At 42.7% G+C, this 15,688-nt stretch overlaps 1 protein-coding gene across 2 annotated transcripts in view; it reads left to right on the forward strand.

The window, feature by feature from the left end:
• The window catches only part of RTKN2 (rhotekin 2), a 171,186-nt gene that overhangs the window by 2,863 nt on the left and 152,635 nt on the right, over nt 1–15,688 (forward strand). For both annotated transcript variants that reach the window (XM_064429953.1, XM_064429954.1), the window contains exons 2-3: nt 2,586–2,680; nt 4,548–4,677. The gene's annotated coding sequence lies outside the window, so the exon portion shown is untranslated. The remainder of the gene's footprint in view (nt 1–2,585; nt 2,681–4,547; nt 4,678–15,688) is intronic.

The following is a 15,688-nucleotide window of genomic DNA, read 5'->3' on the forward strand; positions in this document are numbered from 1 at the left end:
TGTCATACTTCAAAGGCAGGGATGTGAATTTCTCTTAGGTAATGAAGAAATAGGGCTCTATCACAGTGCACCCTTCACCAGCCTAGTGAGAAAAGGACTTTATGCTCAGTTGGAAAGAGGTCAGTGCAAAGGTTTAAAAGAGTGAATATTACAGCAGCATCTTTGGAAGGTTAAGAAAGCAACATCAGTACAAATATGGGGAAAAGGACCAGACATTGTAGCAATAGAGTCAAATTAAATATTTCATAGATATGTTAGAAATTTGCTGGGATCAGTCGCAGGACTGGAGCATTCACACAGCTCATTCTGTACAGAAAGACTTGGAGAAATGGAGAAGTGTTATCCATCCTTGTCCTGAAGCTGTGCAGTAAAGAAGGACAGACTTGCTGGGTGAGGATGGAAAGAGGAAGAGCAGAGCCTCTTTGACAGGTGGGTGTCATTTAAGCCACCTGCCTAGTGGACAAGTGGAAAGATGCTTTTGAGCAACTCTTGGAAGCACTTACTAGTGGCAGAGGGACACTTTATGTAGATATTGCTTGGAAAGGCAATAGGGCAAAACCCCCTTAATGTATCACCATGGTAGGATATATCGAGGCAACCCTCTTTCACAAGGTAGAAGTTATTAGGGAGATATTTTAGCTGAGTTTTACCAAGGAAGATTTACTTGTTCACAGCATCACAGGATGGTTTGGGTTGAAAGGGATCCTTAAAGGCCATCTAGTCCAAGCCCCCTGCACTGAGCAGGGACATCTACAACTAAATCAGGTTGCTCAGAGCCCAGTCCAGCCTGACCCTGAATGTTTCCAGGGATGGAGCATCCACCACCTCTCTGGGCAACCTGTATCATTGTTCCACCACCTTCACTGTAAAAAATTACTTCCTTACATGCAGTCTAATTCTGACTTCTTTTAGTTTATAAGCATCACACCTTATCCTATCCTACAGGCTTTGCTAAAAAGTTTGTCCCTATCTTTTTCACAAGTTGCCTTTAAGTATTCTAAAGAAAGAAGTGTTAATGAAGTTGGGAATCCAGTCAAGGAAAGATTTGGATTCCTGGACAGATAGTGGGACAGATTTGTCAGACAGTTTGTATGGACCTAAATTGTAAAATTATGTTAAAATGTAATTCCAAGAGTAATTAATATTTAAGTAATGTAATTTCTCAGTTTATTGGGCAACTAGTATGCAGTAGATATCAGATAGATATTCTGATCTTGGTATATCTCTTGATCTTGGCTTTCAACATTTTTCCTTCATTATATTCTCTGACTCTTCTACCAGTCAAAATCTGGGGGATAAAATGGGGTAATTTGACCCAGTCAAAATTGCTTGCTTGGACAAATATGAGGTGATAAAGTGAAGAAACACAGCTCAGGTGTTAGGAAAACATTCTCTAATTGCACAAGTAGTACATCATGGCATGGATTACTTAAGGAGAAGTGGCATATTCTTGTCTGAATTTTTGCAAGAAAAAGTGTGATGAATGTTTTTCAGAGATGGTCTAAGTTATTTATTCTGTTTTAGAGCAAGGAAAGTGATTAAATAAGTGACCCTCCAGGTCGCTTCTAGGCATGAGTTGTTAAGATTCTCTGAAGTGGGCACTTTGGGGTCTTTTAAGATCACTGCTTCTTGGGTGGGGTCAGCACAAGAGTGGACATTGTACTGTGGAAATTTTCCTTCAGGCAGATGGTCATACCAGAAAAAGTTGTGGGTTTTACTGAAAACAGTTATTCTTTACCTGCTCTCCAGAACTTCAGACAAGGATGCCCAGCTTCCCAGGTTGAAATACTGTGCATCAGATGGTATAAACATTCCTGGAAGATACAACAAATTATGTGAAAGTGTTAAAATGTTTTTGCATGAGCATAATTTTTATTGAAGAGTTGTGCTCTGATGATGAGGAACAAAGGTAGGGCATGTGATAGAAATGTGCAGTGTAAACAGCTCACATGGCTCCTAGCAATTGCATGGTTTTAATTGGATAACAGATCATGAACTGTATTTGTAAAAATTATTCAGCAGTTTCAAAACCCACAAATATTTAGGAAAGCTGTGCCTTTCTGGAGGCACCTGGCAACCAGATAAAGAACCAAAGTTCATTAATAGATGAGTCATTGCTTCCATGTCCTTGCCTGAGATACCCACATAAACTCTCACTGGCTTCAGCAGGTGGTGTGGTCAGACTAAAGGACAGTGTGGTCTCTGGGCCAGGTTCTGGCCTGACTTCAGGTTCACACTGATTTGTTGGTGATTTTAACCAAACAGAGAGAAAAGAGTGCCTCAACTGACAAGGTTCATTAGCACTCCTCTTTCTCCCCTTCCTCTTCTCATGCCATCCCTCTCATTGCTTCTTCTGCTCCTTGTAGGGCCAGGGACTTGCTGTCCCATTTTCTGGGTAGTGACCACATGGCCAATCTCTGCAAAGCCCTGACTTGCTGGTCATAGCCACAGACCTTCATGGCCATCATGGGTTTCTTCCAGACTGCCTTGTCCTTGCTACACGGATGGCTGTTGCTCATGATGCAGGGTCTGATTTGCAAATAAAAAACTTTCAATAGTTCTCTCTATTTTATATTGAGTTACAGAAGTACTGATCTAGTTGACTACATGGATTTGCAACCAGCAGCTCAGCAGCTGCTTCATGAACCACGCTTCCAGGAGGGGCACATCACAAAGATGGGTGAGTTGGATGCTGAGGAGTGGGAATTGGTCTATTCATCCCCAGAGAAATCCTCCCCAGTTGTGAGTCAAAGCCTGCTGTCTCTTGCCTGAGATGAGGGGAATCTCCCAAGGGCAGCTAATCTTGCACGATCTCATCACTTGAGATCAAACATAATGATATTGGGTCATTAGATAATTCTAAAAGTGCATGCAAACCTCATTCAAATTCCCATATAGCTCTAGCCAAAACACAAGCCAAATCATGATCCAAATAACCTCCTCCTCAGCCCACCTTCGTTGCCGTTCTGTTTCAGTGGCAAATGCAGCACAGAAAAGATGCCTGAATGCTTAATTCAGAAATTTACTGTTTAAGGCATTACTTGTATGAACACCAGCGTAACACATAGAATACCAATGCCCTAAATTTAGTAGTTTAGTCTGAGTCATTTTCACTATGTGGGAGGGCTGTGAAGACACTCCACAGAGTGGAGAAACTTGCTGGTGGTGTCTGTCCAATGAGATTTTTTTTTAAAAGTCAGAACACAGCAGAACTACAGATATGTTTGTGAGTAAAATGCAGTTTAGTTGCAGGCTCCAGCACAGGAGAGGGGCGGTGTTGCTCTCCACCCACTTCAAAAGCTGAAGTCAGGTTTGACTGATATATATCTCTGACACTGAAATAGGTACAGAATTTTTCCTCACAGCAGCACACAGACAGAGGTAAACACTCTGGCTGTGGAATTTGGAGGGACATGGTGTAATCCCCAGATTTGTCTATGCAATTGCATCTTATTTTCAGATTTCCTAGGGATAGCAGCTGAGCTGACACAATCCTGCACGTAACCAACCAGCAGGCAAAAGTTATCCCTGGGTTCATTCACTGAGGGGTGAAATGTTGTCCCACTGAAGACCAGGTGACTTTTGCCACATAAGTCATCCAGCAGGGCTAGAGGTACACACAGAGCCTTTGAAACAGATGTGGGCACGAGTCATTAGGTGTGGATGTGAAGGAGGATTTGGTATTCTGAACTGGTAACACCTTCCTGCCAGTCTGGGTTTTATTCTTGCTCCATTAGCCTTTCTGCAGGAATGCAGCTGATTTGAAGTTGATACAAATTTAGCAATTCTGTTTTGGACATTCTTCCTGGGACCCTATGGAATGAAACTGCTCCTCTTCTCAAATGAAAACCTAACTTCAGTACCTTATTTTAGTCAGAATTGATAATGTTTGTATTTTGAATAAAAGTTAGTTCTGGCTCAACCCCTGCTCTCTGTGTTGAGAGATGAAGCAAGCAGAGGTAAAGGATGTTTTCATGCACTGTATCCTGTCTGATACCAGCCATGGCAGATGTGTAAACAGACTCGGGCTTGACCCTATACCCTGATTCTCATGAGTGGTGCCACAGAGGTCAGGGCTCTGCTCACACAGACTGGAGGATTGGTTGTGATGTGTTTAATGCCAACGAGATGAACTCTGTTCCTAGAGAATCTCCAGTAAAATCAAAAGTGTGTTAATAAGAAAAGTAGTTAGCTGCTATCCTAAACAAAGCAAAATGCCAAATAAAACCCTGTTCTGCTATTTGTTCCCATCCTGGCATTTAGCTGCCAGGAAAGACCAGTCTTATAAACGTGAAATCATATCCATGGCAACATGCAAGCCATGTTTAACTTTGCAGCATGTTAAAAGGTACATTAAAAAAAAAAGTATTTTACTGTTGAGAATAGCAATTATGACTTTTAAGTCAGCTATTTTAACTCAGTCAGCCTGAGAATGTTGAGTGGTGAGGGTAAGGGCCAGAGGCACAGCTTGTTCCTCAGAGCACTTGTTGCTAGACATTCCCAGAAGGTATTATTGCTTAAATACAGCTTGTGTTTTCTTTACCCAGATTCCTTTAGCAAGGAAGATATGACAGGTTGTGATATTGGACTGCAGTGAAGTTCCACCGGTGCTGTTCTACCCTTCATGAGTGAGCACTGCTGGGCTGTGCAGCTGGCAAGCTCATACCCTTTTTTTGGGTAAGTACTGGATTCAAGGAGCCTGCTTTGTGGTATGGCATCCTGGGATTGTGAGCACCCTACTCAGGTGCTGTTTGGTGACTCCTGCATCGTGCAGAAAAGCAGACATTGCTCACAGAGTAGAAGAGCAGCTGAAGTAGGGAGTAGACTGAATTAGTGTCTGGGCTTGAAAATGTATTGGGAAAAGAAACAGAAAGATCCCAACTTGGAGCAAAAGCTGAAGCTGAAAACTGCAGATGGTTTTCTTGTCTGTACGATAATGTCAAACCCAAAAAAAGGGAGTTTTCACACTCTGTTGTCTGTTTAGCACAAAGTGAAAATTATGTACTGGAAAATGGAGCCCCGTGTCTGGAGAAAGCAGCTCTGACTGTGCCTATACAATACCATACAGGGCTTTTTTGGATGTTGGGCTTGACTGCTTTTGCAGAGGTCTCTGAAGCCTTGAGCTCTGAAGCCTTATTTGCTGTGGAGTGAAGGGAGGGAAAACGAGCAATGGGATGTGTCCTCAGTAGTTTTTATCTATTAGCAGCTTCATGATAATGACATTCAGAGTGAATAGTGCTAGGAATCTCTTCTAAAAACCAGAAGTTTCGTCTCTAAAGGCAGCTGAACAGCCTGTGTTGGTTGTGAGGGCAGTGCCAGAGGTCACAATGGCTACAGCTGGATTTCAAAAGGCATGGTGGAAAAGAAAAGAACAGGATGTTCTGGTAGGTATTGTCATGTGTGTCTTGAAGCAAAAGGGCTGGTAAATGCAGTAACCTGAGTGTCTGGCTCTGAAAAGACAGCATCATCTTGGAAGAACACACGTGTATTCGCTGTCCTCTGTAGCTCTTCATCACAGTTCTGGTTTCTCTCTTCTCTTTATTAGCTGCACAGAAGTGAGGCAAAGATGATACAAGGTGCACTTCCTATGCAAATTTAACAGCGTATATTTTAGCATTTACCTCTCTTTACAGAAAAATGGAGGTAATGTACCAGTACAACCTGTCCCTTCACTTTTTAGGGGAGTCTCAGACCTGTGTCTAGCTGGACAAGGAGGGTTGGACTGTGCTGTACCTTTCCACTTTTGTAAAGTGAATGCAGATGGTGTGTTCCAGCAGGATGAATGATTTGACACTGTACCTCAGTTACTGGAAGTGCTGTGTACAGTCTGGAGAAGTGTCTGAGATGCCTTGCTACTAAGCTGTCTGCATGCTGGTGTGAGGAGAGAGAGGTGAAGCACCAGGCAGTACCAGAATAGCATCCTGGGGGCCTGAATCCACAGTAACTCTTTCCTTAGGACTTCAGGGAGAGTTTCGTGTTTCATAGTCTTTTGAAATAATTTATCTTCAGGTGCCTAAAATGAGAGCCAAGGAGCCTGAAGAACCTAATTTTGACAAGAAAGTTACTTTTGTTTGTGGTAAGTTTCCTGAAAGGACTTCAGGAGTTATTCTGCAGTGAACTTTGGATTCTGCCTTGGGTGGTGGTATCCCTTTTGGAATATGTGTTGCTCTGCCTGTAGAGTTGTCAATATAAGGCATTTTGCTGTATCAACCCTGTGGGTGCTTTGGCCTTTGCTCTGGATCTTAGCTTTAGTCATGCAACTCTTCTTTTGCAGGATGTTGGTATCTTTAGATCTGTCTGCTGGGTTCTTCCTGCTTTCATGCTGAAGAGTGTGTGGGAGAAGGTGGCCAGGAGTATAGTGTTGGAACGACCTTTGACTGATAGAGGCACAGTGGTGGTGTGTGCTGCCAACACACTCTGGCAGTGGATGCATCTATTTCAGCAAAGCTGCCTTCTACTGTTCTACTGCTCAATCTTGTGCAGCAGGAGAGAAATGGTACCTGCAGAAGCCTGGGTTGGAGAGCAGTGTGACAGCTGTGCAGGTGGACACCCCAAGTGGGGGTGCCATGTGAGCCATTGGTTTTACCCCTCTCATTCTAGTGTACATAGCCACACCTGCTAAAGTCACCTGTGCCCAGCTGGCTGGGATGTCTTCTGCTGCTGTCACTTCTTGGGGAAACCTCCTTTAACAGGTCCTTGAGCACTGGCTAGAACTGTGGCACCCATTGGGGCACACAGGGACTCAGAGAGCCCATTCACAGGGCTTTCCCCTAACCTCAGCAGGACCTCCAGCACTTGGATCCTGACCTCAGACCAAATGGCTCTGTCAGGTATCTTTGAGGAGAATTTGATAGAATTTTCCTCATTTCATCCTTAAGTGCCCACTGGTGGTCTCTTGTTTTGAAGAGAAAACAGGATGCACTGAAAGGCTGTTTTTCCATGAAGGTAACTTCAGCATAGTGGTGACAGCTATGGTGGGTGTCTACTGAACCAAGAGTGTCAAAGCCAACATCTAAAATGACCTTTAGGCTGTTTACTCAAAGCAGTAACAGACTCGCCCCCGTCTTCCTGATAGGGCCATCACTTATCAAGAAATAAGAAGAGCAAGTGGCTAGATATGGAAATCATTGTGGGAGTGCCTAAATGAAAACACACAGCATCGTATAGAAGTAATGCTATACACCAGTAACCTTTGCCTCTTCTGTGGAATATGTGTGTAGAAACCAGGAGAATTACCAGGTATTGGAAAAAAGCTCATTCCAACACAAATAGAAAACCTTTTCTTGGAGAGACGGATGTGTATAATTTAAATCAAGTTTCTCCTCATGCTTCTGTCTCCTAGACATGTAGTAAAATATCAGAAATCAACAATTTTCATCTCACTTAAATGAAACATTTTAGAAGAGGAGTAAAGTAAGCCAAGAGATTAAGTAGACACTAAAAATTCAGTAAGCTCTTAATTTAATACCTTGATATGTAGGATGCTAAGTACCAAATAGAAGACAATGAGTTGGTTTCCACTCTAATTTAGAAAATCAAGTCCTTTCTTACAAAAGTTTTCATAAGACAAAAATATACTTAAACACATGCTTAAGAAAGTATTGGTATTTTAATGGATTTACCTCATTAAGCTATATTGTAGCATTTTGCCATCTCAACTAAGCTTTGTTTTAGCTAACATTCACCTGATTTAGTTTCTTTTTTTCTTTTAATTAATTTTTATTATTTAATTTATATTAGTTTTTATTTGGGGTTAGAATAGCAGCACCATCTAATCCCACTTTTGTATTTACTGGAGAATGTCTAGACTGGCTGGTGTGAGGGTTTTCATCCTGGAAGGTTTTAGTAAGATCCCTCTGCACTTGGCATATACGTCACACAAGTACTGAAACTGAAAGCTTTCGATGCGATACCACACCTAGTAATAAACTGTTTCAACTTTTTTTTTTTTTTTAAGGGGGAAGAAATACCATCTTTTGGCAGTGTTTCCTCTCAAACCTCAGAGACTTGCTGATCTGCTGTGTAGATCTGTGCTGTGGTTGCAAAGTATCAAAACAGAACTAAGGATTTTTATATCTACTCTTCCCACCCAGCACTCACAGCTCCTTCCCCCTTCCCTGTCTGTCAGGTTCTTTCTGAAGGCGTTGGGGAGACAGGAAGGGAAGGGACACAGAACTGACCATTGGACAGGTAAAAGGAGAATAGCCTGCCTCGTTTCTTTAGGAGTACAGCCTGAAAATGCCTTGGCAATTAGAATGGACTGTGAATATTGCAGGTTTTTTGGAGGTGGGGGGAGAAGCAAGGTAGAAGCAACTGGTTTCCATGTCAGGATAAGGAATTTGCAAGTGTTCAGGGCAAATGGTTCCATTCTCTTCCTTAAACTCTGAGCTTTTTTAATGAGAATGATGGGTTTTTTTGTTTTCTTGTGCTGTTGTGATGCATCATGGAAACATTTGGCAATGATGCATGTTGGACATGGAGCCCAGTTGCAGCCAGTGGGCCATGAAGGATAATGACATCCAAACTAGAACTCCAGTTAAGTCGCTGGGATGTTCAATTTCTTATCAAATTTTGGAGTTTTCTTTGCAATTTTCTATGCAAAGCAGGCACTTGGAGTGGAAAAGGTCATTTTGATAAAAATCCAACTTTTCACTAAAATCAGTTCTCTTCAGCACCCTGTCCCAAAATCTGTTATGTTCACAGTGTTCCAGAACAGCCTTGCCATCTGTCAGAAGAATTTTTAGGTAACAAATTATTCAACCTAACTGTGCCCTGTCTTTACCACACCAGTTGTGTTGTCTTTGAACTTCCTTGGGTGAGCCTGAGGCTCACCAAAGACAGCAGGAATCTCCAGACACTAAAGGGGAACCTCTAGAGCCAGGAAATAGAAATGTCCTGAGGATGTGGGTGTTTCTGAAGCACCAGCCACCTCCCGAGTGGGGATGTCTTTACCTACTACTGCAGAAAGCATGTTCCAGCACGGAGGTAGTGCTGTTCCAGAAAGGAGTGTATGTCTTGCTCTCCCTTTAAAATGGATCCTCTTTTGCATATTTTGTATTCTGGTAGGAGGTGGGAGGTCACACTCAGACTCTTCCTGACAAGATCCAAATTCATATTATCCACCCCCAGTTACTGCCTAAAACATATGAAAAGTTCTCAGATAAAGGATTTTTCTCTTTCAGCCATGTGTCCTGATTGCTAGGCTGAGGATTCAGCCCTCTTAGGATCAAAGCCTGAATTTTTGTTTAGAGGGGAGTCCCCCTATCCAAAACCCTGTGGTTAAGGCATTTCTTGAGGAGGTGAGAGACAAGGGTTTGAACTGCTGAATGCATATCTCATGCTTCTTTTCAAGAGCATGCTAATTACTAGACTGTGATATGAGAAGCAGACGGTGTTGCCACTATCAAGTCGGTTACTCAGCCTGGGTTTCAAAAGCAAGTGGCCCCAGCCAAGTTTGAAGCAGTGCTGGGTCAGTGTGCCCAAGCTCTGCTCCAGGGTGGACTCTCTGGGCTTGGCTCTCGGGCTGGAGATGGGTTCTGCCAGCTGTCCAGGGCTGGCAGCACCAGGGCAGGAGGGGTGGTGTGGCAGCAGTTAAAGGACACGGGTGGCTCTGGTGGGGGAGAGAGGAGAAGCCTTCTCTAGGCACAGTTAGGGAATTAACTTTCTCCAAATGCTGAGTTGTACATGCAATGTGGCACTATGAGAGCTGTTGAATATTTTGCCATGAGACCACTAATGAACTTGATAGCCACCACATTCACCAGTTGGTGGAACAGATTTACCCATCATTTCTGAGTTTAAGTGAATGGGACTTTACTTGTGGTTAAAGTTGTGGGGTGGGGTTTTTTTTCTTTTTTTTTTTTTCTTTTTGTTTATTTGTTTTTTGTTTTTTTTTAAATACACTTCAGTCTCACTTAAATACACTTCATCTGGGCTGGAACTTTTAACAGTCTTATTTTGTCTCCTCAAGTCTCCTTCAAGATAAGGTTTTCTTGTATTCTGAAATGATGTGGCAGAAGGCAAAAAATAATCTTGTGACTCATTAGGAAATAAATAGAGGCATAATTGCCATCTGTGTTGCAGTCCATTTAATCTTTTCTTTCTCCAGTCATGGAAAAAAAAGTTCATAAAAAAAAGTTGAGGTCTAGTTTTGTGATATTTTTGAGAGAAGCTAGCATAAAAAAATTACAGAAAAGAAAGGGAAAAAAAGCCCCAATACGGGCGCTATACATTATCTTAGACAAAATGGATTAAATTTCTGACACCCTACTCATCAAATTCTGACCTTGATTTGACCCCATTGGCTTTTTACTGTTTGATGTTCTCAAACGATTTGGTGCCACTTTTCCTTAGCAGTGCAGTTAATTTTGAGTGTTAGATAGAGATCAATAGTCATAGCTTGAAATTGGCACTTTTGGACGAAAAATATGTTGTGTGGCAGTAACATAGATTTGATAGTAGTTCAGTTAAGAAAATGGTGTACTCTTTCATTATTGTTTTCAATGACAGTATCCAGAGTGTTACTTCATTCTCCTAGCAAGCTTCTGACAGTCTCTTGTAATATCTTATCTATCAAAGAGTTTTCATTCCTCTCCTTTCATGCTTGGCTTCTGGAGTGGAACTTTATTTAAAAGGTCCCTGAAATTAGAAAGAATGACCATGGCACTTCTGCTATCAACCTCCTCAGTAAGAAATAAACCCCCTTACTTCTAGACTTGTGTCTGGCCTCCTGCTTGCCCACACTGAAATCTAATTTACTGTGCTGGCTGTGTGGTGGAAGCTTGACTGTCAGGAGGAAGTAAGTGGCCTGTTGGATGAGATTTAATCTTCTCACAGGTAGGTGGGTTTTGCATACTGCCTTCCCCACTTTTATCCATGTGAAAGTGCCCTGTGCCTTGCTTTCAGCCCATGGCTGCAGTGAGAGGTGGGCCTCCATTCAAGGGGTGTTTATTCCTCAACTGCAGCTTGGAGTATCTGCCTCTGGAGGATAGAGCTACTCTGCTGGGCTGGGGCTCAGGCAATCTCTAGGGCACAGGATTTGCCAAGACTGTGCTCCTTTTTGTGGGGTCCCACTCCAGAGCACTTGGTACTGTTTAGGTGTAACGAAGCTCTTCTTCAGGCTTCCATCAATGCAGGTACTGGACATTTTGGGGAGTTTTCAGCAAGCCACTAAAAACTGGCCTCTGTGCAGGTGTGTCCTTCCTCCAGTATAACTTTGGGTTTCCTGACTAGTATAATCCAAATTTGACAGGTGGTTGAAAATATCTGTTTGACCAAATTCAATTAAATTATATATGTGGGGAAGGGAAAGAAAACACAGATGGGCCAAGGAGAGGCTGTAGAGAGAGGCACTTGGGAGAGATGTCATGACAGTCTCAGGGAAATGTCAGCCATGGCTGTGCTTTCGTCACACCAAGGTAGAGTCCAACCTTTGTACACAGATGAATAAGGAACCTGGCTGCAGCATTCTTCTGCTCCTGGAATTATTTGGTTAATTTTGACACATTTCTTCTGAAAATTGTGAGCACCTGAGTTTCAACAACCACTTGAAAAGCATTCCCATAAGTCCCCCCAAATCTTGGTTAAATAATTTGTCACATGCCTTCTGAGGAGCTTTTTAAAATGCCAAGCACTGGCAATTTCAGATCAGAAAAGTCCTTAGTTTCTTCTAGGCTTCTTATTTGAGAACCAAGTGCCCAAGCAGTTTTACACAAATTTTTTTTTTTACTACTTGGAAGCCAAGATGCCCAATTCAAAATCATCTCAATTCCTGTTGACTGTTCTCGCAGTCCTGATACCTGACCTTGTTGGGGAAGAGAGTGCATAATATGCAGAGCAGTGGTTTGGATGGTATGCAGGATCTTTGGGTGGTGTAAATAATTGTTAACCCAAGAAAATCAGCAGGTCACTGTCCATTTATGGTCACTGAAGATCTACCCCATGCTACTAGCAGTAAAGTCTCTTTGGATCAAAGGACATAGTGAGATTTCCAAAAGGCCCGATTGTCTTAGTTTGTTAAAAAAGCTGTGGTGTGTCATTATCAGTCTTTCCTAGCAGCATTCAGAAGTTACACAGAGTCTGGATGCAAATACAGGCTGCAGGGAAAATGGAAGGGCAACCAGGGCCTGTTTCCAAAGGATTCCTGCATCTGGGGTAGGCATCTCAGTAGAGATGGCTCCGTATAGAAGCAGTTGTGGTAGGTGCACCATGATACTTTTCATGAAGAAGTGGAGACTTCTGTCCCAGAGACAGGCATCTGCAGGTGGTTGTATTTTCCTTTCTGTTTTCTTTAGATTTAAGTCTCTGGAAAGTGTATGCAGATAAAATGTGGACAAAATATTTCTCCATGACTTTCTGGCTGTTTAGCAGAGGAGCAATGGCAGTGATGGATAAAGACTGCTGAGAAGGGATATTGTAGGTACCCATGACTCATGCTCTTTACCTGACAGCACCTCTGGGGCCTGTGGATATGAAATGGAGTTAGCCCTTGTACTAAGGAGCTTCACACTTTTGTTTTCTGACTCAAGTCTGGAAATGCTTGTGTACTGCCTTCCTGACATTTATCATGTCCTGAAGGCAATTGCATATAGCATGCTTCTTTTTTAGGCCTGTGTTCTTCCACCCTTAAGCCCCAACCTGCAGTCAGGAGGGCTTGGAGATGTACCAAGGCAAGGCTCTCCTCTTGTGTGACCTGAGTTGAGCTGCAGGTGTTTGAGGAGATTTTCCCTGATGAGCACACAGCAAGCGTGCCGCGATACCGATTCTCAGACGTGTGGCTGGAATTCAAACATCACCTTGTAGACAGAAGCCCATGGGTACACATCTACCTGAGGGCTGAAAACTTCAATTCCTTTCGAGGATGTTTCTTTGTGACAGTCTCCATCTGTAATCAATAAGCTCATGATAAATCATAAATTCCTCTCCTGGAGACCAGGTATCAGTGGTGCTGAGTGCCAGCAATTCCCATTAGCTTCAATAGCCACTGCTGAGCATCCTGGTTACATCTGCTCTCCTCCCAGGGGGCCACACTGTCCAGTTACCTTTGGGAATATGTGCTGGTCTCATTGGCTGGGATTTGTTACTGATAGAATAAAGTTACCACCCTGCTTTAAATCCCATGTAAAACCAGGAACAAAGGTTTAGTGAAAACAAATCTTTAATGAAAGTTTGACTACAGTTTTTACCATCTTCCAAAAGATTTTAGGTAGGCTAGCTTCTCACATATCTTCTGTGACTCATATGCAACCCTGAGCAGCTCCCTTCCTTCCTAGGTTCAATTTTAAACCTAAAAGAGGGCTCAACCTTGCCTTCCCACAAGCATTGGGTGTGTTTTGAAAAGCAGTGCCACTGTAGCTGCTCATGCTCCTCTTGTTTATACTTTTCCTGACTGTTTCAGTGCCTAAGTGCATTACTTGTGGGATTTTGTAGAGCAAAAGCTGTGCCAGTGGATTTTTCTAGTTTATAGCATCAGCTATTCAGACAGGCGTGTAACAACTTGATTGACTATACTTTTAGGTGATGCCATTGATTACTAAAGCAACACATGCACTTACAGGTAAGATATGCTTAAAAATGTCTTGCTCAGTCAGGAGTGGAGCCCTTAATCTGCTCTGCATCCTGCAGTTCACCAGGAAGGCTGGATGCTCTGTGAGAGCAGAAGCAAACTCAAGAGCACTGAAGAGGTGAATTGAAGACAGTAATCACTGGCAGACTTGACATATGAGATTTGATCACCTTGCTGAATTATGAGGATTCTTCAGGGACAGGATCTGTGAGAAATCCCCAGCATGCTGCTAGTTCCATAAAATTTATAATAGTGAATTGTTTTTAGAAGGGAAGCTGGCATATTGTAAAAATATCAAATGATAATGCTGTGGTAGTTTATATGCAGAATGTGCATTTGCAGCCTGGATTGTTACGTGCTACTAGGTTTGCTAGAAATTTTAGGTACACACTTACTACAACTTTTAATGTGGGCAAAATACCCAGCAATATTTAAGTAAATTATTTGGAACAGGAATTGCAAAGTCAAAATAAATGGTTTATTTGCTTTATTACCAGGGACTACACACGTGCTGCAGTTGGGCTGGTTTGTTAGAGCCAGATGAAAACTTGCTGCCTTCAGATAAGTCCATTTCTTGCACACACTGTGATATCTTGTGTACACCTGTGCTGGTGTGGCATGGCTGCACTCTTTGCTGTACTCTACAGAAGGGAGTGCCTGAGTCTGGGGATCTGGAAAGAAGCATTTTTGTGGGAACCCAGCTGGTATGTGGGGCATGAGTAAGCACAGCTATGCAGCTTTATAGATTGAGAGCAGTATTCTGGATAGCTCAGTGGTGCCTGTGCTGTTTTGGCTGAGCTGTTTTGGTCTGTGGCTGAGTTTGTCTGAACTGTGATTATAGCCGTGTTGAACAATGGATTGCAATAACATTCTGGGGCTGCTTGTAGCAATGGGATGAAAGAATGGATTGTGATAAGGGAAGGAAATACTGGACTTCGGTGCTTTTAGGAGTAATAAAATGTCTGCTCTGCAATATGTTTGGCAATACACACAGAAACAAATAATCTGTGTGGTTGCTTAGTGTTTTTCCAAGCTTTTGTTAAAGGTTGTTAAAGGTAAAATCTGGGCCATCTTGAATACAGTGGAAAACTGCCTTTGCCTCTTTTGGATCAGGATTCCTCCCTTATGTCTGTGCCTACTGTAGTGGGTAAATCACCAGAACTCCATCACAGCTACCCTAGGAAAGCAGAGAGCATCTGAGCTGTACTTTGGAAATTCAGTGCAGTGCCCCGAGGTAGTGCTCAGGGGCAGATGTTGGACCTGGACACTCCCATTGCTTGTTTCCATGCTGAGGGTCTTCTGAGCAAAGAGGTGGGAAGAGCTAGCAGGAAACATACTGCTTGAAAAGAAGGCTCAGAGATGGCAGGGGACTGATGGCAAACCAGGGGCACAGCTGGGGAGAGACCCTGTTGGCCTGACTGCCTCTGATCACATAACAGTTGTGTGTGCAAGGAATTTAGATAGGATCACAGCTAAGTAAAGTTACATTGCTTTAAATGCATCCCAGAGGAAAGCAACTTCTGCTCCAAAATCCTTACTAACTAACTAACCAGAATAAAACTCTCAATTGCCCAGAAGTTTTGCTTATAATGGGCATTAGTGCCTGGATATTCTCCAAATGTAAGTGACAAATATTTGGAGTTGGAGTGTGTGAAATGGTGCCATACCTCATTTCTGAGCTATGCAAACCTGGACCGGTTTGGCCATGGGCACCTTTCCTCTCATGCCTTAATTTTTAGTAGATAGATGGTAGTGACTATTTGTACTTTTAAGTGCTGCTTTTCCTCTTTTGACCTCAGAACACTTTAAAAAGGTGGAGTACTGCCTCAGGTCAATTGTGGGCTGAGCATTTCTATACCGAATTTTAACCTAAAGGGCAGCTACAAAGCCCAGTTTATAAATCTGTCAAAGATATTAAAACAGTCCTACTGATCTCCAAATGATAGCCTCTTGGATATTATTGCTGAAACTTTTGGAAAGTAGTGCAAACCAGGAGGGAACAATTAATCCTCAGAGTAACCCCATTTACTCTAGCAGTTTGGCCCTGAGGGAGAAGGAGCACTTGATGTCTGACAGCAGCCCCAAATGTCAGTATTTCTCCACTCGTTCATTTGCTGCTTGCTG

This window comes from Passer domesticus, chromosome 8, assembly GCF_036417665.1.
Source record: "Passer domesticus isolate bPasDom1 chromosome 8, bPasDom1.hap1, whole genome shotgun sequence".
Lineage (NCBI taxonomy): Eukaryota > Metazoa > Chordata > Aves > Passeriformes > Passeridae > Passer > Passer domesticus.